General features: G+C 35.2%; 1 long non-coding RNA gene across 2 annotated transcripts in view; it reads right to left on the bottom strand.

Moving 5' to 3' along the window:
• LOC117980022 (uncharacterized) overlaps positions 1 to 25,918 on the bottom strand; it is a 41,097-nt gene extending 15,179 nt beyond the window's left edge. For both annotated transcript variants that reach the window (XR_004671148.3, XR_004671147.3), the window contains exon 1: positions 25,539 to 25,918. This is a non-coding gene — a long non-coding RNA (uncharacterized LOC117980022). The remainder of the gene's footprint in view (positions 1 to 25,538) is intronic.
• Positions 25,919 to 26,250: the final 332 nt, after the last annotated feature.

The raw sequence follows: 26,250 nt of genomic DNA, 5'->3' as shown, positions 1-26,250 counted from the left end.
AAACTAATGAGGATGAAGATACAATATACCAAATCTCTGGGACACAGCTAAGACAGTGTTAAGAGGGAATATTAATAGCACTAAAAGCCCATATCAAAAATCTAGAAAGATTTCAAATTAACAACCTAACATCACAAGTAAAATAACTAGAGAACCAAGAGCAAATAAGTGCAAAAGCTAGCAGAAGGCAATAAATGACCAAAATCAGAGCTAAACTGAAGGAGATTGAGACACAAAACCCATTCAAAAGATCAACTAATCTAGAAGATGAAAAAAAAAAACTGGATAGACTACTTGCTGGAATAATAAAGAGGAAAAGAGAAAAGACTAAAATAAACACAATTAGAAATGACAAGAGGGATATTACCACTGACCACGTAGAAACACAAACAACCATCAGAGAATAGTATGAACATTTCTATGCACGTAAGCTAGAAAATCTAGGAGAAATGGATGAATTCCTAGACACATCCACCCTTCCAAGACTGAGCCAGAAAGAAACTGAATCCCTGAACACAACAATAATGAGTTCTGAAATTGAGGCAGTAACAAATAGCCTACCAACCTAAAAAACTCAGGACCAGATGGATTCACAGCTGAATTCTCCTGGATGTACAAAGAAGAGCTGGTAGCATTCCTACTGAAACTATTCCAGAAAATTGAGGAGAAGAGGCTCCTTCCTAACTCATTCTATGAGGCCAGCATCATCTTGACAACAAAACCTGGCAGAGATACAACTAAAAAAGAAAGTTTCAGGCCAATGTCCTTGATGAACATTGATGCAAAAATCCTCAACAAAATACTGGCAAACCAAATCCAGCTATACATTAAAAAGCTTATCCACCATGATCAAGGAGACTTCATTCCCAGGATGCAAGATTGGTTCAACATATGCCAATCAATAAATGTGATGCATCACATAAATAGAAATAAAGACAGAAACACCTAATAGCTCAATAGATGTAGAAAAGACTGATAAAATTCAACATCAATTTATGTTAAAAAACTCTAAATAAACTAGGTATTGAAGGAGCATACCTCAAAATAATAAGAGTCATATATGACAAACTCACAGCCAACATCATACTAAATGGGCAAAAGCTGGAAGCATTCCCCTTGAAAACCAGCACAAGAAAAGGAGGCTCTCCCTCACCACTCCTATTAAACAAAATATTGTAAGTTCTGGCCAGGGCAATCAAGCAAGAGAGAGAAATAAAGCATATCCAAAAAGAAAGAGAGTAAGTCAAACTATCCCAGTTTACAGATGACATGATCCTATATCTGGAAAACCCTATTGTCTCAGCCCAAAAGCTTCTTCAGCTGATAAACAGCTTCAACAAAGTCTCAGGATGCAAAATTAAAGTGCAAAAATCACTAGCATTCCTATATACCACAATAGTCAAGCCGAGCCAAATCAGGATAAACTCCTATTGACAATTGCCACATAAAGGATAAAATACCTAGGATTACACTAACTAGGCAGGTGAAAGGTCTCTACAGGGAGAACTACAAACCTCTGCTCAAGAAAATTAGAGAGTACACAAACAAATGGCAAAGTATTCCATGCTCATGGATAGGGAGAATCAATATTGTGAAAATGGCCATACTGCTCAAAGGAATTTATAGATTCAGTGCTATGCCTATTAAACTACCATTGACATTCTTCACAGAGCTAGAGAAAACTATTTTGAAATTTATATGGAACCAAAAGAGAGCCTGAATAGCCAAGGCAATCCTAAGCAAAAAGAACTGGGGGCATCATGCTACCTAACTTCAAACTACACAACAGGGCTACAGTAACCAAAACAGCATGGTACTGGAACAAGAACAGACATAGACCAATGGAACAGAATAGAGAACCCAGAAATAAGATCACACACTTACAACTATCTAATCTTTGACAAACATGACAAGAAACAAGCAATGGGGAATGGATTCCTCATTCAATAAATGGTACTGTGATAACTGGCTAGCCATATGCAGAAGATGGAAACTGAACCCTTTCCTTACACCATAAAAATTAATTCAGGATGGATTAAAGACTTAAATGTAAACCCCAATACTATAGAAACCCCAGAGGACAACCTAAGCAATGCCATTCAGAACATAGGCATGACAAAGATTTCATAACAAAGATGCCAAAAGCAATTGCAGCAAAAGCAAAAATGGACAAATGGGATCTAGTTAACTAAAGATATTTTATACAGCAAAAGAAACTGTCAACAGAGTAAACAGACAACCTACAGAATGGGAGAAAATGTTGCAAACTATGCATCTGACAGAAGTCTAATATCTAGCATCTATAAAAAGTTAAACAAATTTACAAGAAGAAAACCCAAACAACCCCATAAAAAAGTGGGCAAAGGACATGAGCAGAAACTTTCAAAAGAAGACATACATGCAGCCAAAAATCATATGACAAAAAGCTCAACATCCCTGATTCTTAGAGAAATGCAAATTAAAGCCACAATGAGATACCATCTCATAGCAGTTAGAATGGCTATTATTAAAAAGTCAAAAAATAATGGATGCTGGCATGGTTTTGGAGAAAAAGGAATGTTTATACACTGTTAGTGGAAGTGTAAATTAGTTCAACCATTGTGGAAGACTGTGCGTCAATTCCTCAAAGACCTACAGACAGAAATACCTTTTGACCCAGCAACCCCATTACTGGGCATATATCCAAAGGAATATGAATTATTCTGCCATAAAGACACATGCATGCAAATGTTCACTGCAGCACTATTCACAATAGCAAAGACATGGAGTCAACCTAAATGCCCATCAATGATAGACTGGATAAAGAAAATGTGGCACATATACACCATGGAATACTAGGAAGCCATAAACAGATGAGATTATGTCCTTTGCAGGAATATGGATGGAGCTGGAGTCCATTATCCATAGCAAACTAACACAGGAACAGAAAACCAAATACTGCATGTTCTCACTTATAAGTGGGACCTAAAGGATGAGGACACATGAACACATAGAGGGGAACAACACACACTGGGGCCTTTTGGAGGGTGGAGGGTAGGAGGAGGGAGAGGATCAGGAAAAATAATTAATGGGTACTAGGCTTAATACCTGGGTGATGAGATAATCTGTACAACAAACCCCCATGACACAAGTTTACCTTTGTAACAAACCTGAGCTTGTACCCTTGAACTTAAAAGTTAAAAGAAAAAAAAAAAACTTTTAAAAAAGGAAACATAAAAATTGGGAAAGAAGAATAAGATTGTCTGTATTTACAAGTGACATAGTTGTTTCTATAGGAAATCCTAAATAATTACCAATCAAAAACACAAAAACTCCTGGGACTAATTAGTAAGTGATTATAGCATAGTTGCAGGATACAAGGTTAATATGCAAAAGTGAATAGTTTTCCTATACAGCAGTAATGAACAAGTCAAGTTTGAAATAAAAAAACATGATATCATTGATATTAGCACCCCCAAAAATCAAATACTTAAGTATTAGTTTACTAAAATATATTGATACAAGATCTATATGAAAAAAAATAGATGAAAAATTTCAAATATCTAAACAAATTGAGAATCCCATCATGTATATAATATGAAGATTCAATATTGTCAATATGTTAATTCTTTCCACCTTGACCTACAGATTCAAAACAAAAATCAAAATGTCACCAAATTGCTTTGCAAATATTAACAAACTGACTCTAAACTGTATATGGATAGGAAAAAGACCCAGAATAGTGAGCACAATATTGATAGATAAAAAACAAAGTCAGAGGATACTTATTAGAATGGCAATTATCAAAAGAACAAGAGATAGTCGATATAGTTTTGATCTGTATCCCACCCAAATCTCATGTAGAATAGTAATCCCCAATGTTGGAGGTGGGGGCCTACTGGGAGCTAACTGGATCATGAGGGCGGGTTTTCTGCTTGGTATTGTGTCACAACAGTGAGTGAATTCTCACAAAATCTGGTTGTTTAAAAGTGTGTAGCACATCCCCCCTCTTCTTTGTCCTTCTTGCGCTGTGTAAGACACCTGCTTGCAAGTTTGCCTTCTGCGATGAGTAAAACTTTCCTGAGGCCTTCCCAGAAGCAGAAGCTGCTATGCTTCCTGTATAGCCGCAGAATTGGGAGTCAATTAAACCTCTTTTCTCTATAAATTACTTAGTCTCAGGTATTTCTTTATAGCAATGTGGGAAGGGACTAATACAATAGTGTTGGCAAGGGTGTGGAGAAAGGGAATTTTTGGACATGTTAGAGGGAATGTATATTAGTATAGCCATTAGAGAAAGCAGCGTGGAGGTTCCTCAAAAAAATTAAATATAGAACTACCATATGAACCAACAAACCCAGTTCTTGGTGTGTATCCAAAGGAAATGAAATCAGTATCTCAAAGAGATATCTACATGCCCATGTTCATTGCAGCACTATTCACAATAGCTGAGGTAAGGAACTTCTAGGGTACAAATATGTTCTTTAAAAAAATATGGGTGCTAAATTTTTAAAAATTTACAAATGTGTATACTTACAATATATGTGCTTTCTGTATTTTTTATATCTTAACAAACTATCAAAAAACAAATTGAATCACGTCACTTGATTACCTTCTATTAAATTTTCCCATACATTTATAAAGCATGAAAATAGGTCTAAAATAAAATAATATTTAAAATAAGCCACAGATTCTAAAGACAGAATCTAAGGCAGAAAACTGAGTGGAGTAAAAATAATTCTCTAACATTTCCTTAGATCATTTTTATAATCACTAATATTATACTTCAACCCTCAGAGTTGAAAATCCAAGAAATACAAAGAATAACTTCTATTTTCATGGCTGTCACTTACTTTTATCTGCATTTGTTTTTAGTGTGTGTATATAAGAGGGTGATTCAATGCACTTTGATGCAATTCCACTCTATTTATTCTAGATTATTGTTTATGTGAAGAAACCTAACTGCAGAGTAAAAGACTTTATATAAGTCATTGTAATTCTAGATTTAAGGACTACTTATTCTTATTGCTGTTTAGTGTTCCATTGTGTAAATATATTATAATTTATCCACTTTAATTTGAAGGGACTTGGAACTCATTTGCTTTAAACTTTATGGTACTTTTTTGGGGAAACATATACATATATATTCTATTGGGTATACATCTATCAAATTTTGTAATTAAGTATTTAATGAGTTGTCAATCTCAATGAGTCTAGGGGAGTCTTTCAAACAGTGAATACAACTTTTGCTTAAGAATGAACTTTACATGCAAAAATCTTACTAAACTTTTACATATCTCGTGAAGTTTTGCAAAAACCCCACAAACTCAACATGTACACAAGTTAACTCATGATTTTTCCAACTCTTCTTTTAAAACTCAGTTCTTTTCCACATTCCATTGACTCAGAGAGCAGTAGCAGTATTTATATTATTATGAACATCAGAAACCTATGCATGGCCATTGTTACCTCCCTTTTCATTCTCCTCATATCCAGTCCGAAACACATTCCTACTGTACTCTGTATTAGCCTGTTTTCACATTGCTATCAAGAAATATCTGAGACTGGGTAATTTATAAAGAAAACAGATTCAGTTGGCTCATGGTTCTGTATAGGAAGCGTGATGTATGAGAAGCATGATTCTGGCACCTGCTTGGCTTCTGGGGAGGCCTCAGGAAACCTACAATCATGGCATTTCACGTGGTGAAAGTAGAAGCAATAAAAGAGGGGAGGTGCTGCACACTTTTAAACAACCAGATCTCATAATAACATACTCACTATTATGAGAACAGCACAAAGGGGATGGTGCTAAACATTAATGCAAAACCACCCCCATGATCCCATCACCTCCCACTAGGCCCTACTTCCAACATTGGGGATTACAACTAAACAGATCTGTGGAGTCACAGATGCAAACCATATCATTAACCAAAAGTATCTGAGATAAGTCCCAATCAATTCAGAAAGTTTATTAGGCCAAGGCTGAGGTCACACCCATGACAAAGCCTCAGGAGGTCCTGACTATATGTGCTCAAGGTGGTCAGGGTACAGCTTCGTTTTAAAGATTTATTTTTTTGAAACAGGTTAGAGTGCAATGGCGTGATCTCGGCTCACTGCAGCCTCAACCTCCCAGGCTCAAGTGATCCTGTCACCTCAGCCTCCCGAGTAGCTGGAACTTCAGGACTGCATCACCGTGCCTGGCTAATTTTTGTATTTTTAGTAGATACAGGGTCTTGTAATGCTGTCCAGGCTGATCTTTAACTCCTGGGCTCAAGCAATCCTCCTGCCTTGGCCTTTCAAAATGCTGGGATTACAGGCATCAGCCACTACACCTGGCCAGTTTTATACATTTTTATGGAGACAATGAGACATCAACAAATATGTGTAAGATGTACATTCGTTCGGTCTGGAAAGGCAGGACAACTCAAAGCAGGGGGTTGGGGGGGTGGTTCTATGTCATAGGTAGATTCAAAGATTTTCTGATTTGCAGTTGCCTCTAAGAGTTATTATCAATAGAAGGGAATATCTGGGTTATGATTAGCGGTTGTGCAGACCAAGGTTTTATCATGCAGATGAAGCCTCTAGGCAGCAGGCTTCAGGGAGAATAGATTGTAAATGTTTATTATCAGAATTAAAGAGTCTCTTATATCAATGATTTAGTGATTCCAAAATTGAGAAGTGTATAATGAGGTATGTCTGCTTCCCCCTTCCCATCATGGCCTGAACGGTTTTTCAGGTTAACTTTGGAATGCCCTTGACCAAGAGGGGTTCACTCAGATGGCTTGGAGGTCTTAGAAATTTGTTTTTGGTTTACGCTATTAATTTCATACCATAAATATCTCTCAAATCTATTCACTCCTCTTAATCATTTCGGACACCTCTTTGCTACAAAGCACCTTACTTACTGCCAAGTATTCTAACTAATCTATTCATCTATTTCCTTGCCTAGCTCCAGTTACCCCAAAGAAGTTAATGAAGGGAGGAAAATCTTTTGAAATACAAGCATGATTATGTTATAAGCACACATACACATACACACACATTTAAATGCCTTCTTTTTATTAACATAAAACCTCCCCAACAGAGTCAATGAAACCCTACATAATTTGAGCATTTTTCTCCATTGTCTTCCTATAAGCTTCCTTCCTACTCCTTTAATTCTGCCCAAAACGTTTTGACATTATTTCATTCAGTTGGAAGTACCCTACTCCCTTTGGTAAAAGTACTTCCTCTTTCTTATCCCTGGAACATGCTTTTCCACTTTACCACCAGTTGTTTTTTTTACCCCTAGTTTCAGCTCAAGACCACCTTTCTCAATGATATCTTTCCTGACAATTCTTAATATATGCTAAGTAACAGTCATCCAATAACAATTCAGAATATATTTTAGCTTAACATTTGTTTCAGTGAATATTTAATACATAAAAGGCCTTTCCACTAAATAGTAAAGAAAATAGGAGTTTTAAAAATCTTACACCAATTGTCTGGCACATGTATTATTTGTTGAATTTATTAAAGAATGAATGAATGACTGGATTAATAATTAACAGTAATACCTGTGTTTTGTTTCTGAATTTGACATTCAATTGCTTTTTGAACTTCACAGTGCTGTTATGAGCAAAAGTTTTTACAAACATATCTTTTAGAATATTAAAATCATTAAAATTTTAAATTGATATAAAAAATTATATATACATGCATACACCACACACACGCACACACACACACACATATATAGAGAGAGAGAGAGAAAGTGAGAGAGAGAGAGATCTGGAATCTATTAAGGTTTTAGGTATAAATAAAATGATAGTGAATATCTTCTTCATGAACTCTGAATTCGACCTACACCTAAAATTCAATTATTTTTATCCAATTTTCTAATGAAAGGAATTTCAATTTTTCACAGAGTGAAAAATTTTATTACTTCCAATCATAGACCTTAATGAATTGCCATTTTGAAAATGAAGAATATTAGCTTATATTCAATCTGAAATAATTAAATGCTTATAGAATACCTGAATTCTGCCAATTACTTTTATCCAGATAGTTTTGAGACATATTACGGAATTTTATAATTTGTGAGATTTGTGGAAAAGATTGAGGCATCAGTGCGTGATAGAGATTAATATTCAATTACCTTTTTTTATCATATGAGCTCCTAGAAAAGGATGAACATACCAAAAAACATAAGATTCATTGTGCCTTTGAAAAGTTTATAATGATTTAGTAATTCAAAAATTACACAGGAAAACATTAGAAAAGCAATAAATAGATCACATAATTTTGTTAATTTATGTGAGACTAACACTGTAAATAAAAATTTTGAAAAACTTGAATGGATTGATTTTATTGGAGAATTTCCTACTCTGGAAGGAAGGTGTGGGCTAGACCTGGGGAAAATAACATTTGAATAGTGAGAGGAGAGTTGGGAGAATGAAGTCAGCTCTCTCCAAGAGGTCTTTACTGCATTTCTACTGGTTTACAATGGGATTATATGAAAAGGAAGTGGAGAAATTTCCAAGCAGGCCAGAATTGGTGATTGTCACATGTGAAGAATGAAATAAGAAATTGAGTCTTAAAAAAAAATCAGATCACTGGGACCTATAAAAATGGAAATAATTTATTCTTAAAATGCTACTTATTCAGAATAGGTAGACTATAGAAATGTTTTGTGGAAAGAGAAAGATAAAATAGATGTCCTTGAAAACCCTAAAAAAAGTGTTTATACTACAAGAACTGTTGAGTGTTATCTGTTCCCAGATTTAAAACGCCCTAAATAAGAATTTGGTTCTATGAAATAATAGTTTGAATTTTACTGATATAGCTCCTCACAAAAGGAGAGGGGATCATGTCTTTGGGCTCTAGCTATAGTGGATATATGGTATTTTTAGTGCAAAAGGGAAAGGAAGTCTGGACATTTAATGTGACATGGATGGAATATTTAATGACATATACTATTTATTTTTTATTTTTTTTTAGAAACCTGCCCAAAGCTATACTTCCTGATTATGTATATTTTTCTCTTAAAGTAATACAAAACTCTTCTTGACACTACATTGCTTAACATAATTCAGCCCATTCTCTGGCTCAGCAAAGCATAGAAGAACATCATTTCATTATCATGCCTGGGAGACAATTTATCTGCCATTCTCATAAAAGGCCTTTCCACTAGATAGTAAAGATAATAGGAGCAGTTTTAAAAATTATTATTTTTCTGCTTATGAGAGGAAAATATGGTAGAATACCTGATGAAATATTTTCCAACGTATTTTCCCTTCCAAAAGACTTATGTTTATTTAGTTATTTATAAAATATTTTATTGATATTTAAAAAGATTAATTTTATTATCAGAAAGATATGAGTTAAATTAATAAAAATTACTGAGCAAAACTGAACTACAGAATGAAAAATTAATGTACAAGTTGTTCCACATTGATAAGAACCATCAGTTATTTTGTGAAAAATAGCACTAATTTTAGTTCTTGTGATTGGAAACTTCAATGTCATGCATTCTCGGAGTGCGAAGATAATAAAAATGTCTATCTCTGCAGAAATTTTAAATCACTATGATTTCATTCTGAATTTTAATTACTATCATTATACTCTGTTAGAACAACTTACAAGAAAATACTGTCAAGGCAGATGAGTTGTGTTTTTTGGTTCATTTGTGTTATTACTAAAGTAAGTAGAATGATCATGACTTGGCATTATACAGTTTCTGACAGAAATTGTCTTTTTATTCGTGGCTCTTTTTAAATTAAAAGTATGATGAAATTTGAATATTGAGAAATAATTTAATGTTCTGAGGTCAATGTCCCTGTATTGCATATATGGCAATTTTTCCCTTTCTTTCTTAAAAATGGCAGAAAACCTCCAAAATTCTGATTATCCAAACTATTTATTTTTTCTCAATATTTACAATATTATTAATATATATTTAATGGATGATCTTTCTTTGTTGAGTGTGTGTGTGTGTGTGTGTCTGTGCTCTCAATAAATTAATTGAAAGAAGGGATCACATTATCTATTTTTCTTCCTGTTTGAAAAATTCCTCCACATTATACTTCTTCTGCCTCTCTCTCCCCCCCAACACACATGCATGCACACACACACACACACATGCACAAACACAAACACATAAATTCACACACACACACACACACACACACAGGCCCAGATGAGCTCATCTGTTGAGAAAATGTGAATATTGTAGTGAATACAGACCAAAAAGTAAATAGTGATAAAAGTATCAACCAAAAAGGATTAATATACTTTGAGTAGTTCAATGTGTGAAGGTTTTCCAGTGTTTGATTAAAATATGATGATGTAGAAAGAACACAAGAGACAGGGAAAGGAAATTAAATTACTTTCGCCCCCAAATGAGGACAACTTCTGACCATCCATTAAAAAGCAACAAAATGCTGCCAGGCAGTTAACTGATTTGCTCAAGGGAACTATTTGTGGGCTAAGGTTGAGCTACTGCCACTGGAATACTGGGCACTCAGCAGTGGAGATGGTAACAGAAAACTTGGTGAAAGGAAGGGGACACAATGTTGAGCATATTTTTAGCCTCAATGTCTAAAAATGTGGCAACTTTCTTCAGAATAACAAGATTGGACAAGTCCTGAAATGGTGGGGAAAAAAAGTGCATGTGTCAAAAATCAATACAGGAGAAAGAAACAACACTACATATATGAAGGAGAAAGGTATTTAAAACAAGAAAATAGATTCTTATAAAATTATTCAAAGAAAAGGAGAAATGATAAATGTTTGAGGTGATGGATATCCTAATTACCCTGATTTAATCAAAACACATTGTATCATGTATCAAAATATCACATGTACCCAGTATTTATATACAACTACTATGTATCAGTTTTTTAAAATAACAAATGGATAAATGGAAGTCAGGGACATTAACTTGACTGTTGGATGCAGGGCTAAACTGCGGCACCTGCAATTTGGAAATGCTGCTACTTCTACTCTGCTGCCCCCAATTCAACTGCCACTCATTCATGAGGTTTTTGACTAGGCATTGGAATGTGGCTTCTTACAACTACAAACTTGCCTATTTGTGAAAAGTTGTTTTCAACCACCATAGCCATTGGATGATGGCTTCTGCCTAACGTTGTCTTTCAGATGTCAAAAATGTGCATCTCACTGTCAGAACCAAAGTTTTACTCATAGCCCAAAATAGAGTGACTGTGAAAAATGTAAATTTCATCTTCTAACTCTTGTGATAAGAAAAAACATGGAAGGTTATGAAAAGAGATTTCATGTGACAACGGGTGATAGCCAGTACAGGAGACTGGCTTTTATTTAACAGGAGAGTTATCCTTTCCATTCTTCTATGTAGTCCTGTTGATAGGCATGAACACAATATTTTTCATGCTTTTGGCTTGTTGCAAGAAGTTCCTCCACATATCTATTTATCACAAATATCCCCATCTTGTAACTTTGCAGGTTTTGACAGTGAGGCCTGCACTCATATCTGGGAAGTTTTTACCTCTTCTATCTATCCAATGAAAAGTGGAAAACAAAATGGTCTTCGTTTTGGAAGAATTTATTTATATCTTTTATGAGTATTAGCATCATGTCAGGCAGAGCCATCTAAAAATTAGGCTGTAATTTTTTTACACTCTGTTATTTTAAGGATTATCCTATAGGTCATTTTGAAAGAGGGATAACAATGAGTAGGACTAGGCTTTCTAGGATTGTGAGCAATTATCACATGCAATTTACATGTGACCTCAGGTTCTATTCAGGCTTGCACTGAATGTAACACTATTATTTGGTGCGGTCAGGTTTGCCTAACTTTCTACCTAGCAGGAAAACATCATATCAAGTTAATATTGGCTGATTTGAGTTGCATTGTTACTCTCCGGTGTTTCAAGATCAGGTTCAGTCTAATCAAATGTTGTTATTTAGCCAGGAGCAATTTCTCCAAGGAAAACTACTATAGTTAAAAAGTGCACAGGATTTTTGTTCCAGAAATCTACAGATGTGCATAAAATGTGCACAAGGACTTGCCGTAGGGTCTTTGCAATATCATTGTCTAGCATAGATACTTTGAGCAACATTGGATCTGCTGTTATATAAGGACAGAAGGCTTAAATTACAGCATATATTAAACAATAAGCACAGCTCATAGCTGACAGTGCCAAGTTACATGGTAAATACTCTAGAGCAAAATTCCCAAATATAGTGTACATTTCTATGCAAAAAAATTTAAAAACAAGTTTTTTTTCCTTGTGACAAATAACACATGTTGCAGCAATTTGCTCACTATTTTGGTGGACACCAGGAGAGACTCTGAGCACAAACTGATGATAGCATTGTGTACACAGAGAGTAGCAAGCAATTCATTGTTGATAGAGCATAGCTAATAAGACTAAGAATAATAATGCTGATGAGTAAACAGCAATCACAGTGGATCTTGATAACATATTAAGAAATTTAAGCTTTGTCTGATAAAAGATGGGGCCATGTACTGTGAGGGTTAATTCCAGGAAGCCCGGGCTGTTTTGCTGAAATAAAAATTGATTTTCTATGGCTCAGTAGCCATATGTTCTTGAAGTGTCAGCTTCTAAATATCTGAAAACAATGAAATTTGTGATTTGCTCCTTGTCTTATTAAGATCCATGGATTATGTATCAGGAATATGGTTACATGAGCAACAGGTTATAAAACCTCTGATTGAGATTGAAGTTTGGACCCTCTTATTCTAAAATGTTTCACTCACACCTGGTGGTTACTGGCTCAATAAACAAAGTGTGTCACAGGATGGCCCTTACAGAGCGGGGCAAATGTAGTTCACTCCTGGCCTTTCCAGATACTTTGCTCTGAAGCTGTCTCTGGCTGTGACTCACACCTTTACTTTAATGCTGTGGCTATGTTGTGCCTTTTCCTGCTATAAACTGGGTATTTGTCAGCATTTCATTGGGATTCTATGAGTCTTCTTTAGCAATCAGAATCTGTGTAACTGTTACATGAGGGCAAGTCACATTAAAAGTATTAATTAATGAATGGTATGTTGCTAGATGTAAGCGCTAAGGAGACCACTCACACGTTTCTGGTTTGGATGACCTTAGATAGAAGTACTTTCAACCAAAATGGGCAGCACGGGAGACACAGATTTACTGTGGAATATAGTATGTATAGTTTTGAATAAGGTTGGGTTTGGGTGTGTGCAGGACATCTGATTGAAAATATTTTAACAGTCGGATATACAAACCTTAAGCTGAAAAATGATTTGTCTTGCAAGCTATACGTTTGTGAATCATCGGTATGTTAAATACCATGAGATTTTGCAGAGCAGGCAATGGGAGAAAGACTAATGACATTTAAACAGATGGTGGAAGCAAAGGAGCCCACATTTCCCCCCTTGAATAACAGTCTCTTAGATTCAGATTTCTTCTCTGATTCTGGAGATGCTTACGTTGCTTACGAATATTTTCTGGTTGTCCTAGCTCTAGCTCAGCTCCTCTTTCTGCCCATTAACATAAATCTTGGTGCATGAGAATGATAACATATGGACAACTTTATGCTTACTGTAATTTCTACAAAAATTAGATCTTTTTTAAAAACTCACAGTTTAACTATTATGCATTCTCTGACAATCTCTCTTCCTCTAGGAATGCATTGGGAAACTTCAGCTTAGGGATTCTACCTATTTAATCTTTAGATCCTAAAAATGTTGCATATTGCTCACATTTCTAACTGTGTTTGTTTGGTATGTTTATTATATGTCAAGTTAAAATTTTATTTTTGTGATTTTTATATTGTTATAAAAATTACCAAGGATTGATCGTTTTTAGATTTATAAATAACAACATTATCACAAAGGCATTAATCATTTTGAGATGTGATCTTTAAAATTAACTGTGTCTAAATAAATTTGGCTCCGTGATAATAATTAAGCAATTAAAAATAATGAAATGATAATTTAAATATATTTAAATAAAAAACAGTACAAATAGATAACTCCTATCTGCTAACAATAGTAAGAATTATTTGAATTTCTGCCTTGAGAGATAGAAATACCTATAATAAACAAGAGATAAAAGGCAAATTATTTAATAAAAATGAAACAAAAAAGATTTGGAACTAGTTTCTATGACCTCTGGCATATGGGGTTAAATACCAACAGGATTTCTCTCTTTTGTGTATTGATTTCATTTACCATTGTGGAAATTATGCCTACTAGTAACTCCCAGTTCACGTTGTCAACCTTATCAGGATACAATAGGGGCCTTCTTAGTTCTAATTTTTTAAATGCTCAAGGAAGGACTCAGGACTGTTTCACTGGCACACTCTTTCCAACAATTATTTTGACCAGAGGGGGAGGTAATGTAAAAAAACAAAAAAAGGAAACTAATACTGTATCATAGATGGGAATTGTGTATAGAGCTGGAGAAGGATATTCTTGAAAAGAGGATGATACTATTCAGGGGACAAGAAAGAAGTATTGGGGAGAGAGAGCAATTTATCTCTGTTGAATGGATTACAGTAATCACTTGTTATCTGTGGTTTTAACATTATTGTTTTAGATTAATTGCAACAAAAATAATAGTATGGTTTCCTTATTGTTGATATTTACAATTTACAACATTATAAAATAATTTTATAATTAAATTATATAAAATTTATAATTTTATTGAGAAAAAATTGAATCACAAATACTCAAGGCTGGTGATCAATACTAAAACAGAACAAAACAAACCAAAGCAAAACTTAATCCAACACTCACCACATACAATACAATAAATGAGTCAGGGATGAAATTATTTTGTTTTATTTTATTTTATTTTATTTTATTTTATTTTACTCTAAGTTCTGAGATATGTGTGGTGAATGTGCAGGTTCATTCCATAGGTATACATTTGCCATGGTGGTTTGCTGCACCTATCAACCTGTCATTTAGGTTTTAAGCCCTTCATGCATTAGGTATTTTTCCTAATGCTCTACATCTCCTTGTCCCCCACCCCCCGACAGCCCCTGGTGTGTGATGTTCCTCTCCCTGTGTCCATGAGTTCTCTTTGTTCAACTCCCACTTATCAGTAAGAACATGTGGTGTTTGGTTTTCTGTTCCTGTGTTAGTTTGCTGAGGATGATGGTTTCCAGCTTCATCCATGTCCCTGCAAAAGGCATGAACTCATTCTTTTTAATGGCTGTATAGTATTCAATTGTGTACAAGTGCCACATTTTCTTTATCCAGTCTGTCAATGATGGGCATTTGGTTCCAAGTCTTTGCTATTGTAAATAGTGCTGCAATAAACATACATGTGCATGTGTCTTTATAATAGAATGATTTATAATCCTTTGGGTATATACCCAGTAATGGGATTGCTGGGTCAAATGGTATTTTTGGTTCTCTGTCTTGTAGAATAGTTGAACTAATTTACAGTCCCACCAACAGTGTAAAAACGTTCCTATTTTTCCACATCCTCATCAGCATCTGTTGTTTCCAGACACTTAATGATCACCATTCTAACTGGTGTGAGATGGCATCTCACTGTGGTTTTGATTTGCATTTCTCTACTGACCAGTGATAATGAGCTTTTGTTCATATGTTTGTTGGCTGCATAAATGTCTTCTTTTGAGGGGTGTCTGTTCATATCTTTTGCTCCCTTTTTGATGGGGGGGTTTGTTTTATTCTTGTAAATTTGTATAAGTTCCTTGTAGATTCTGGGTATTAGCCCTTTGTCAGATTGATAGATTCCAAAATTTTTCTCCCATTTTGTAGGCTACCTGTTCTCTCTGATAATAGTTTCTTTTGCTGGGCAGAAACTCTTTAGTTTAATTAGGTCCCATATGTCAATTTTGGCCATTGTTGCCATTGCTTTTGGTGTTTTAGTCATGAAGTCTTTGCCCATGCCTATGTCCTGAATGGTATTGCCTGGGTTTTCTTCTAGGGTTTTTATGGTTTCAGGTTTCACTTTTAAGTCTTTAATCCCTCCTGACTTAATTTTTGTATACCGTGTAAGGAAGGGGTCCAGTTTCAGTTTTCTGCATATAGCTAGCCAGTTCTCCCAGCAGCATTTATTAAATAGGGAATCCTTTCCCCATTGCTTGTGTTTGTCAGGTTTCTCAAAGATCAAATGGTTGTAGATGTGTGGTGTTATTTCAGAGGCCTCTGTTCTGTTCCATTGGTCTATATATCTGTTTTGGTACCAGTACCATGCTGTTTTGGTTACTGTAGCCTTGTAGTATAGTTTGAAGTCAGGTAGCATGAGGTCTCCAGCTTTATTCTTTTTGCTTAGGATTGTCTTGGTTATATAGGCTCTTGTTTGGTTCGATATGAAATTTAAAGTAGTTTTTTCTAGTTCTGTGAAGAAAGTCAGCGTTAGCTTGATGGGAATAACATTGAATCTATAAATTACTTTGGGCAGTATGGTCATTTTCACAATATTGATTCTTCCTATCCATGAGCGTGGAATGTTTTTCCATTTGTTTGTGTCCTCTCTTATTTCCTTGAGCAGTGGTTTGTAGTTCTCCTTGAAGCAGTCCTTCACATCCCTTGTAAGTTGTATTCCTAGGTATTTTATTCTCTTTGTAGCAATTGTGAATGGGCGTTCACTCATGATATGGCTCTCTACTTGTCTATTATTGGTGTAAAGGAATGCTTGTGATTTTTGCACATTGATTTTGTATCCTGAGATTTTGCTGAAGTTGCTTCTCAGCTTAAAGAGTTTTTTGCCTGAGACGATAGGGTTTTCTAAACATGCAATTGTGTCATCTGCAAAAAAAAAAAAAAAAGGCAATTTGACTTCCTCTCATTCTATTGGAATACCTTTTATCTCTATCTTTTGCTTTATTGCTCCAGCCAGAACTTCCTATACTATATTGAATAGGAGTGGTGAGAGAGGACATCCTTGTCTTGTGCTGGTTTTCAAAGGGAATGCTTCCAGCTTTTGCCCGTTCACCATGATACTGGCTATGGGTTTGTCATAAATATCTCTTATTATTTTGAGATAGGTTCCATTAATACCTAGTTTATTGAGTATTGGGGGGAACCTGCCCCAATATTTCAACATAGGTTCTTTCTATTTTCCATAAGTGTCAGCCAGCTGAGAAATAATGAGAGACAGTACAAAGAGAGGAATTTTACAGCTGGGCCGCTGGGGGTGACATTACTTATCAGTAGGACCATGATGCCCGCCTGAGTCTCAGACCAGCCAGTTTTTATTAAGGGTTTCAAAAGGGGAGGGGGTGTAAGAACAGGGAGTAGGTACAAAGATCACATGCTTCAAAGGGCAAAAAGCAGAACTACTAATAAGGGTCTAACAAAGATCACATGCTTCTGAGGGAACAGGATAAAGGGCAAAAGCAGAACTACTGATAAGGGTCCAACAAAGATCACAAGGCAAAGGGCAAAAGCAGAACCACTGATAAGGGTCGATGTTCAATGGTGCATGTATTGTCTTGATAAACATCTTAAACAACAGAAAACAGGGTTCAAGAGCAGAGAACCAGCCTGACCACAAATTTACCAGGGCGGAGTTTTTCTCCACCCTAGTAAGGCTGAGGGTGTTGCAGGAAGTCAGGGACCCCAAATGGAGGGACCGGCTGAAGCCATGGCAGAAGAACGTGGATTGTGAAGATTTCATGGACACTTATTAGTTCCCCAAATTAATGCTTTTATGATTTCTTATGCTTGTCTTTACTGCAATCTCTAAACATAAATTGTGAAGATTTCATGGACACTTATCACTTCCCCAATCAATACCTTTGTGATTTCCTATGCCTGTCTTACTTTAATCTCTTAATCCTGTCACCTTGTAAGCTGAGGAGGATGTATGTTGCCTCAGGACCCTGTGATAATTGTGTTAACTGTACAAATTGTAAAGCCTGTGTGTTTGAACAATATGAAATCTGGGCACCTTGAAAAAAGAACTTGATAACAGCAATTGTTCAGGGAATTAAAGAGATAACCTTAAACTCTGACTGCCAGTGAGCTGGGCGGAACAGAGCCATATTTCTCTTCCTTCAAAAGCAAGTGGGAGAAATATTGCTGAATTCTTTTTCTCAGCAAGGAACATCCCTGAGAAAGAGAATGCACCCCTGAGGGTGGGTCTATAAATGGCCGCCTTGGGTGTGGCCGTCTTCTATGGTCGAGACTGTAGGGAGGAAATAAACCCCAGTCTCTCATAGCGCTCCCAGGGTTATTAGGAAGAGGAATATGAAACTTGCCCGAAACTTCATTAGCAATTTTAATTTCGCCCCAGTCCTGTGGTCCTGTGATGTCGCCCTGTCTCCATTTGCCTTGTGATATTCTATTACCTTGTGAAGTACATGATCTTTGTGACCCACACCCTATTCGTACACTCCCTCCCCTTTGAAAATCCCTAATAAAAACTTGCCGGTTTTGCGGCTTGTGGGGCATCACAGAACCTACTGACATGGAATATCTCCCCCAGACGCCCAGCTTTAAAATTTCTCTCTTTTGTACTCTGTCCCTTTATTTCTCAAACCGGCTGATGCTTAGGGAAAATAGAAAAGAACCTACGTGACTATCAGGGCAGTTTCCCCGATATGAGGGTACTGCAGGAGACCACAGTGTATCTCAGTCCTTATCTCAACTGCATAAAACAGACATTCCCAGAGCGGCTGTTTATAGACCTCCCTCCAGGAATGCATTCCTTCATCAGGGTATTAATATTAATATTAATATTAATATTAATATTAATATTCCTTGCTAGGAAAAGAATTTAGCAATATCTCTTCTACTTGCAAGTCCTTTTATAGGCTCTCTGCAAGAAGAAAAATATGACTCTTTTTGCCCAATCCCACAGGCAGTCAGACCTTATGGTTGTCTTCCCTTGTTCCATAAAAATCGCTGTTATTCTTTTCTTTTTCAAGGTGCACTGATTTCATATTGTTCAAATACACATGTTTTACAATCAATTTGTACAGTTAACACAATTATCACAGTGGTCCTGAGGTGACATACATCCTCAGTTTACGAAGATAACAGGATTAAGAGATTAAAGTAAAGACAGGCATAAGAAATTATAGAAGTATTATTTGGGAACTGATAAATGTCCATGAAATCATCACAATTTATGTTCCTCTGCTGCGGCTCCAGCTGGTCCCTCCATTTGGGTTCCCTGACTTCCCGCAACAATTGAGCGTTTTTAACATGAAGGGGTGTTGATTTTTATCAAAGGCCTTTTTTGCATCTATTGAGATAATCATGTGGTTTTTGTCATTGGTTCTGTTTATGCATGGATTATGTATATTGATTTGTGTATGTTGAACCAGCCTTGCATCACAGGGATGAAGCCAACTTGATTGTGGTGGATAAGTTTTTGATGTGCTGCTGGATTCGGTTTGTCAAAATTTTATTGAAGATTTTCTTATCATTGTTCATCAGAGATATTGGCCTGAAATTTTTTCTTGTTGAGTCTCTGCCAGGTTGTAGAATCAGGATGATGCTGGCCTCATAAAATGAGTTAAGGTGGAGTACCTCTTTTTATATTGTTTGGAATAGTTTAGAAGGAATTGTACCAACTCTTCTTTTTACCTCTGGTGGATTTTGGCTGTGAATCCATCTCATGCTGGACTTTTATTGGTTGGTAGGCTATTAATTACTGACTCAATTTCAGAACTTGTTATTTGTCTATTCAGGGATTCAACTTCTTCCTGTTTTAGTCTTGGGAGAGTGTGTGTGTCCAGGAATTTAACCATTTCTTCTAGATTTTCTAGTTTATTCACATAGAGGTATTTATAGTATTATCTGATGGTGATTTGTATTTCTGTGGGATCAGTGGTGATCTCCCATTTATCATTTTTTATTATGTCTTTTGATTTTCCTCTCTTTTCCTCTGTATTCTTCTGGCTAGTGGTCTATTTTGTTAATCTTTTCCAAAAAAAAAAAAAAACCTCCTAGATTCATTGATTTTTTGAAGGGTTTTTCATGTCTCTACCTCCTTCAGTTCTGCTCTGATCTTAGTTATTTCTTGTCTTCTGCTAGCTTTTGAATTTGTTTTTTCTTGCTTCTCTAGTTCTTTTAATTGTGATGTTAGGGTTTCGATTTTAGATCTTTCTTGCTTTCTGATGTGGGTATTTAGTGCTACAAATTTCCCTCTAAACACTGCTTTAGCTGTGTCCCAGAGATTCTGGTATGTTGTGTCTTTGTTCTCATTGGTTTCAAAGAACTTCATTATTTCCACCTTAATTTCATTATTTACCTGGTAGTCATTCAGAAGCAGGTTGTTCAGTTTCCTTGTAGTTGTGCGTTTTTGAGTGAGTTTCTTAATCTTGATTTCTAATTTGATTGCACTGTGGTCTGAGGGACTGTTTGTTATGATTTTCATTCTTTTTCATTTGTTGAGGAGTGTTTTACTTCCAATTATGTGGTCAATTTTAGAGCAAGTGCTTATGTGGTGCTGAGAAGAATGTATATTCTGTTGATTTGGGGTGGACAGTTCTGTAGCTATCTATTAGGTCCTCTTGGTCCAGAGCTGAATTCAAGTCCTGAATATCCTTGTTAATTTTCTGTCTCATTGACCTGTCTAACATTGACAGTGGGGTGTTAAAGTCTCCCACTATTATTGTACGGGAGTCTAAGTCTCTTTGTACATCTCTAATAACTTGTTTTATGAGTCTGGGTGCTCCTGTATTGGGTGCATAGATATTTAGGCTAGTTAGCTCTTCTTGTTGTGTTGATCCGTTTACCATTATGTAATGCCCTGCTTTGTCTTTTTTTATCTTTGTTGGTTTAAAGTTGTTTTATGCAGGGATAAAATTTTAGTGAAACTTGTAACCCCAAACTTTGGGTTTGAGAATATATGAGATAGTTTATTTTCCAACAAAATGTTGTTTTAAACATTTTCATGAATAATTCCATATTAATTAAGGTATAGGATTTGAGAAATTCTCTATAGGCAGATATTGATAATAACTTTACCTATATTTGGTTTTATACCATAAATTCTGTTTATTAATAAAATGTCCTTATTTTTTGTACAAGATAGTACAAAAGCACCTAAGGTCACATGTTTAATTTTAACAGAATGGAGATATTTTTACCTGACAAGAAGCCACCACCATTTTTGATAAGTGAAAACTATCTAATTATAGACAATAAAATCCAAACATCTGACAGTCTAAAGGTGGTCCAAAAATATTTAGGAAAATTTAGTTAGGTTCCAGTTTTTTAATCATCCAAAATGATAGAAGTTTTCTAATTTACTGGAATTAAATCAAGAGATGCATTCTTATCTCATCTTTGTTATTAAACAAATGTGTTTTGTGGACAAGATATTTATTCTCTTTGGATCTAGTTGATGTATATTGATGTTGACAGATTTAGTATAAAATCTGATTACTTTGCAATTTATGAAAATCAATACATTCATTTTTGGCACACTTTTTTTCCCTCTTCGGAGGGTTAAAAAATCAACTAAACCAACATATATGTTTTAGATAATTTTCAACATATATGATTTTCTCTCCACCTTTTTGGTACCCTCTGAGCATTAACCAATTTGTTCATAATTTCTTCAGTCTCTCTGTATGAATAAGCCTAGATTTTTAGACAAATTAATCCTTAATGATAGATAATAGTAATACTGACATTTTTCCTGTATACTTTCAACTAGATTTTCACAAAGCATCCTATTATTAATCTTCAGAAAACAGACTACTTCTAAAACTCAGGTACAAAAGTGGACATTTCTCCCATGATGGGAAAACCTAGGAACTTTAAAGAATGCAATCTCTAGGATAAAGCTAAAGATCACGCATGGGGATTGCTTTTTTTTTTTCTTTCTTTACAAATACATGCAGTTTCTGTATTCCCAGAATGCATTTTAATGGCACATAAATTACCTTTTTTAATATTTTATAGTGTTTTCTGGCTTATTTATTTCTGCTTATATTGATTTGTATGAAATCAGATCATTTGCTGGTCAAATGTGTTTTACATCTTTGCGCCAGACTGTATTTTCCAAAAATTGACACAATAATACATTCCATATCGCATGATTTTTTTTTTTTTTTTTTTTTTTTTTTTTGCATTTTGACATTGTTATCCCTTTCATGGGGATTTGGGGCTATGTACCCTCTCCTTTTGCCTATAGTGAAGTGACCCCAGATGACTTTTGATGTTAGGTCATAAAAAGTGATACAACTTCTAGTGGCTCACTTCAGATGCTCGTTACTGGAACCCAAACACCATGCTTTGAGAAAGATGAAGCAGCCACATGGAGAGACACTATGTAAGAGTTCATCCTATAGTGGAACTCAGTCGTGAACATATGAGTGAGGAAGCCTTCAGATCTTACACCTCCCAACTGTTAAGTCATCTCCAGCCTTCTAGTCTTTTTAGGGAGAGGCTTAGAGAATACTTATTCCCCAGATATGGATTAGAGACAAGCCATCCAAGCCGTGTCCTATTAAAATCTTTAACCACAGCATCTGTGAGCATCAAACATGGTTATTTTATGCCATTAAGATTAAGGAATAGATAACTTTAATGTTCTTTTAGAATGCTTTTTATTTGCTTCTTTAAGGAAACATTTACATCAAACCAGACCTTGTGACCTAGAGTTGACTCTTCTTTGTCACTGTCCTTGAAGAATTGTTTTTCATCAATTTTTCAAGTGATAGTCATCATGTCCACATATTTTGCAGAAAGAAATGAAAGCTTGCAAGTGATTACACAATTTGATACTATAATATAAATTTACTTGGTTATATAAATTTACTTCATATAACCAAACTTAAACCAAGGCTAAGTCAAATAATGTTTCTTATTTGTGATACAATAATATTTGAAGATCTAATAAGAGCATCTTGACTTTGCTTAGATTTTTATACATTACCAGATAAATAGATGAACATTTTTCTTCAAACCTTCATAAGTGTGCCAAAAATAATTACTATATACAGAATATACTTTACCCTGATTACACACGTCTTTCAAAACAAGACTGCATACCACTTAATATCATGTTTCTAAGGTTCACACAATTTTACTCGGGGGCCCTGAGGTGGCCTTCATAGTATTGATATTTGGTAGGCAGAAATCATGGTGTTTGTCCTCTCAGATGTGAGTCACTTGAATATAAGGTCTTGTATCTGAGGCTGCAAGTACTATTTTCCCTAACTGCTTTCTTAACCATTAACCTGACTTGATTTTTGCCTGTTTGTTTCCTCCTTGAATCCAGACTGTTGGTTTCTAACTGCTGTGGCTCCTTCTTGATCCCCAACTTACAGCAATTCTAATTATTAGGCTTCTTCAGTGCCAGGACCATTATTTTTCCCTTGTTTTGCTGTGAGTCTTTGGTCCTCACCTCTTGCCATACAGAACTGCCATAAACCAGATAGGAAGTCCAGTTGGAGGCAAAGCAAAAGCTTAAATACTGTCCTTTATATCACCTTAGTTAATATTTTTAAAGGACACATTCAAAGCTACAGTTTTCTCTCATATCACCAATTCTCAATCCATTTTATTATTTGCCTGAGCATAAGCACCAAATAAAAATAAAAGACTATCTAGGCAATGAAAATAAATCAGTATAACTGCTTTACACAGTCCTGTACCCGAAAGTGAAACTTATTATTATTAAACCTATATGTTACACTACAGTGATTGTCTTCTCTGCTCTGCCTCCACTATAGCTTTTCTGTTATGACCTTTCTGCTTTCCAATAGCTGTTTGTCTTTTGTAAATTAAGAAGAGACAACAACCTTCATGCAATAAATCAGCATTTCTAAATCACCATTTAGAAACTCAAAGGCTGGGGTCTGATTGCCTGTTTCATTGGTTTTATTTATTGAGACTTAAACACAATTATTTATACTGTCTATGGGCAGAGTAATTGCTTGCCTTTTTTTACCTGCAATGGCCTCTCAAATTACATGCTGTCTTTCTACGTTTGTAGAAAAGTAGAAGCGTAGATTTCTACGCATCTACTCCTGTCTTCTGGATGTTCATTATTTTTTTTAGACAGCAGCAGCACAAAATATATCTTCTTTGTAAAAGGTTGTGTTCATTGTAAATTAAAATTAGGAAAACAGAAAAGGATAGAAAATAAAACATTAAAATATAGGTACTGTTAATATTTTGATTTGACTCCCTTCAAGTTTCCTTTTCCTTACATGTGTATTTTTAAGCAATTGGCAAGAACATTATATATGCATTATGTATGATAATAGTATGTTCTAATTGACTTCCTTGCCAGGACATAGTATATAGAGTTTCTCTTGATTTCTACAATACCTGGCTAGCTTGCCTTTCTTATTTCATCTGAAGATAACACTTTGTCTCGACTGTAACTATCTTGGATTTTCTGGCTTCCCCTCACTTCGCTCCCTCTATGTTTCACTATTCCCACTCGCTGAGAAATTGTCACATATTTTTGGATTGAAAACATGCTCAATGTTGCTGATCTTTCCAAGATTAATACAGACTCTGCCTCTGTTACTCTAGTTCCGTGTCTATTTGGCATGAAGTGGATATTCAAAGCTTTGACTATTTATGGGTAAGCAGGAAAAAAAAAATAACCTCTTTATGCAGCTCCCTGTTTAGGTGGTAAGCTCTTTACTTGGGGACCTTGGATGAGCTTCAGGAGATCCCTGTGCAAAGTTGGTGGAGTGTGTTTTCATTGTTCTGGTGAAAGAATCCCAAAGCTTTTATCAGGATAAAGGGGTCCATGAATTTAATAATTTCAAGACTTGTTGGTCTAAGTAATAATTATTTTCAAGTGAACAAGATTAAAAATAAGAACTAGCAAGGATTCTACACAGCAACAAAATATCAGCTAAAAACATGTGTATCATAAAAGAATTAAATGCATCATCAGTTTATAAAGTGGAAATTAATATCTATGAATTTAGGTATATTCCTGTAATGTTTTAAGAAAAAGAATTCTAACAATTGAATTTGATTCTACTAAAAAATAACAGCAGCTAAGCACCAGATATGGTTTTATGAATTTATACAGGGTAGATAAAAATCAGTTAGACATGCAGTACCTTTAAGCAGTTTACAGAGTAGGACAGAAGTTAGGCAAATACACATGTAACCACTGTGGTGGATAAACAAGTAACATGTATGAAGTGTTATATACAAATAAACCAGTGCTTAAATTACTGTTCATCAGAACCCCCTGGACTTTTTAAAATACAAATAAGACTCAGTAGCCCAAAGACATCCTGAGAGATTTCAAATAAACCAGTCTGCAGGGTATCCTAGGAAGATGTATCAGAAGCTCCTCAGATGACTCTGTTAGCCATAGAACTAAAAGGCTGCACACCCTGCTGCCTTGTTATTTTCATATTAAGCATAATGCATTGATATTTGCTATGTGTAAATTGACATAATTTGACATAGTTTAAAACCTAAACATTTTCACTATTAATGACCTTAACTTCATGTTCGTGTCATTAGTAATAATTTATATCATTCTACATTAAGTAAATACAACTAGGAAAAATGTAACATCTATCTTGGATATCATCAGCATGTTAACTACATTAGTCTGTTCTCACATTGCCATAATAAATACCCGAGACTGGGCACTTTATAAAGGAAAGAGGTTTAATTGACTCACAGTTCAGCATGGATGGGAGGCTTCAGGAAACTTACAATCATAGCAGAAGGCAAAGGAGAAGCAAGGCATCTTCTTCACAAGGCAGCAGGAAGGAGAATGAGAGTAGGAGGAACTACTAAACACTTACAAAACCATCAGATCTCATGAGAACTCACTGTCACAAGAACAGCATGGGGAAAACCTCCCCCACGATTCAGTTACCTCCACCTGGTCTCTCGCTTGAAACGTGGGGATTATGGGAATTACAATTCAAGATGAGATTTTGGGCTGGGACACAGCCAAACCATATCATTAATATATTTTCACTTACACTTAAAATACAGTTTTCTACAAGAACATATTCTAATTTTTGTTTTTATTTCTTTTTGTAATTAAAGTGTTTTCACACACACACACACACACATATATATATATATATATATATATATATATATATATATATATATATATGAAAACACCTGCTCATTTATTCTCAAGTTTCTGCATTAGGATTCTGATGTGTGCGTTTATCTAAAGCTATCACTACTCTAAAAAAAAACATCAACTATGTACATTTAAAAATTAGTTTATAAACAACTAATTTTATTTCAGATGGGGGCTAGGTTGCTATAACTGACAAGCACAACAAAAAATCAAAGTAAGAGATAATTTTACTTTCACTTAACAGTTTGGTCATAAGAAGTCCAGGCTGGTTTGCTGACTCCCTGAGATC

This window comes from Pan paniscus, chromosome 3, assembly GCF_029289425.2.
Source record: "Pan paniscus chromosome 3, NHGRI_mPanPan1-v2.0_pri, whole genome shotgun sequence".
NCBI lineage: Eukaryota > Metazoa > Chordata > Mammalia > Primates > Hominidae > Pan > Pan paniscus.
The sequence above is the reverse complement of the archived record's forward strand: the minus strand, read 5'-3'. Positions and strand labels throughout refer to the sequence as shown.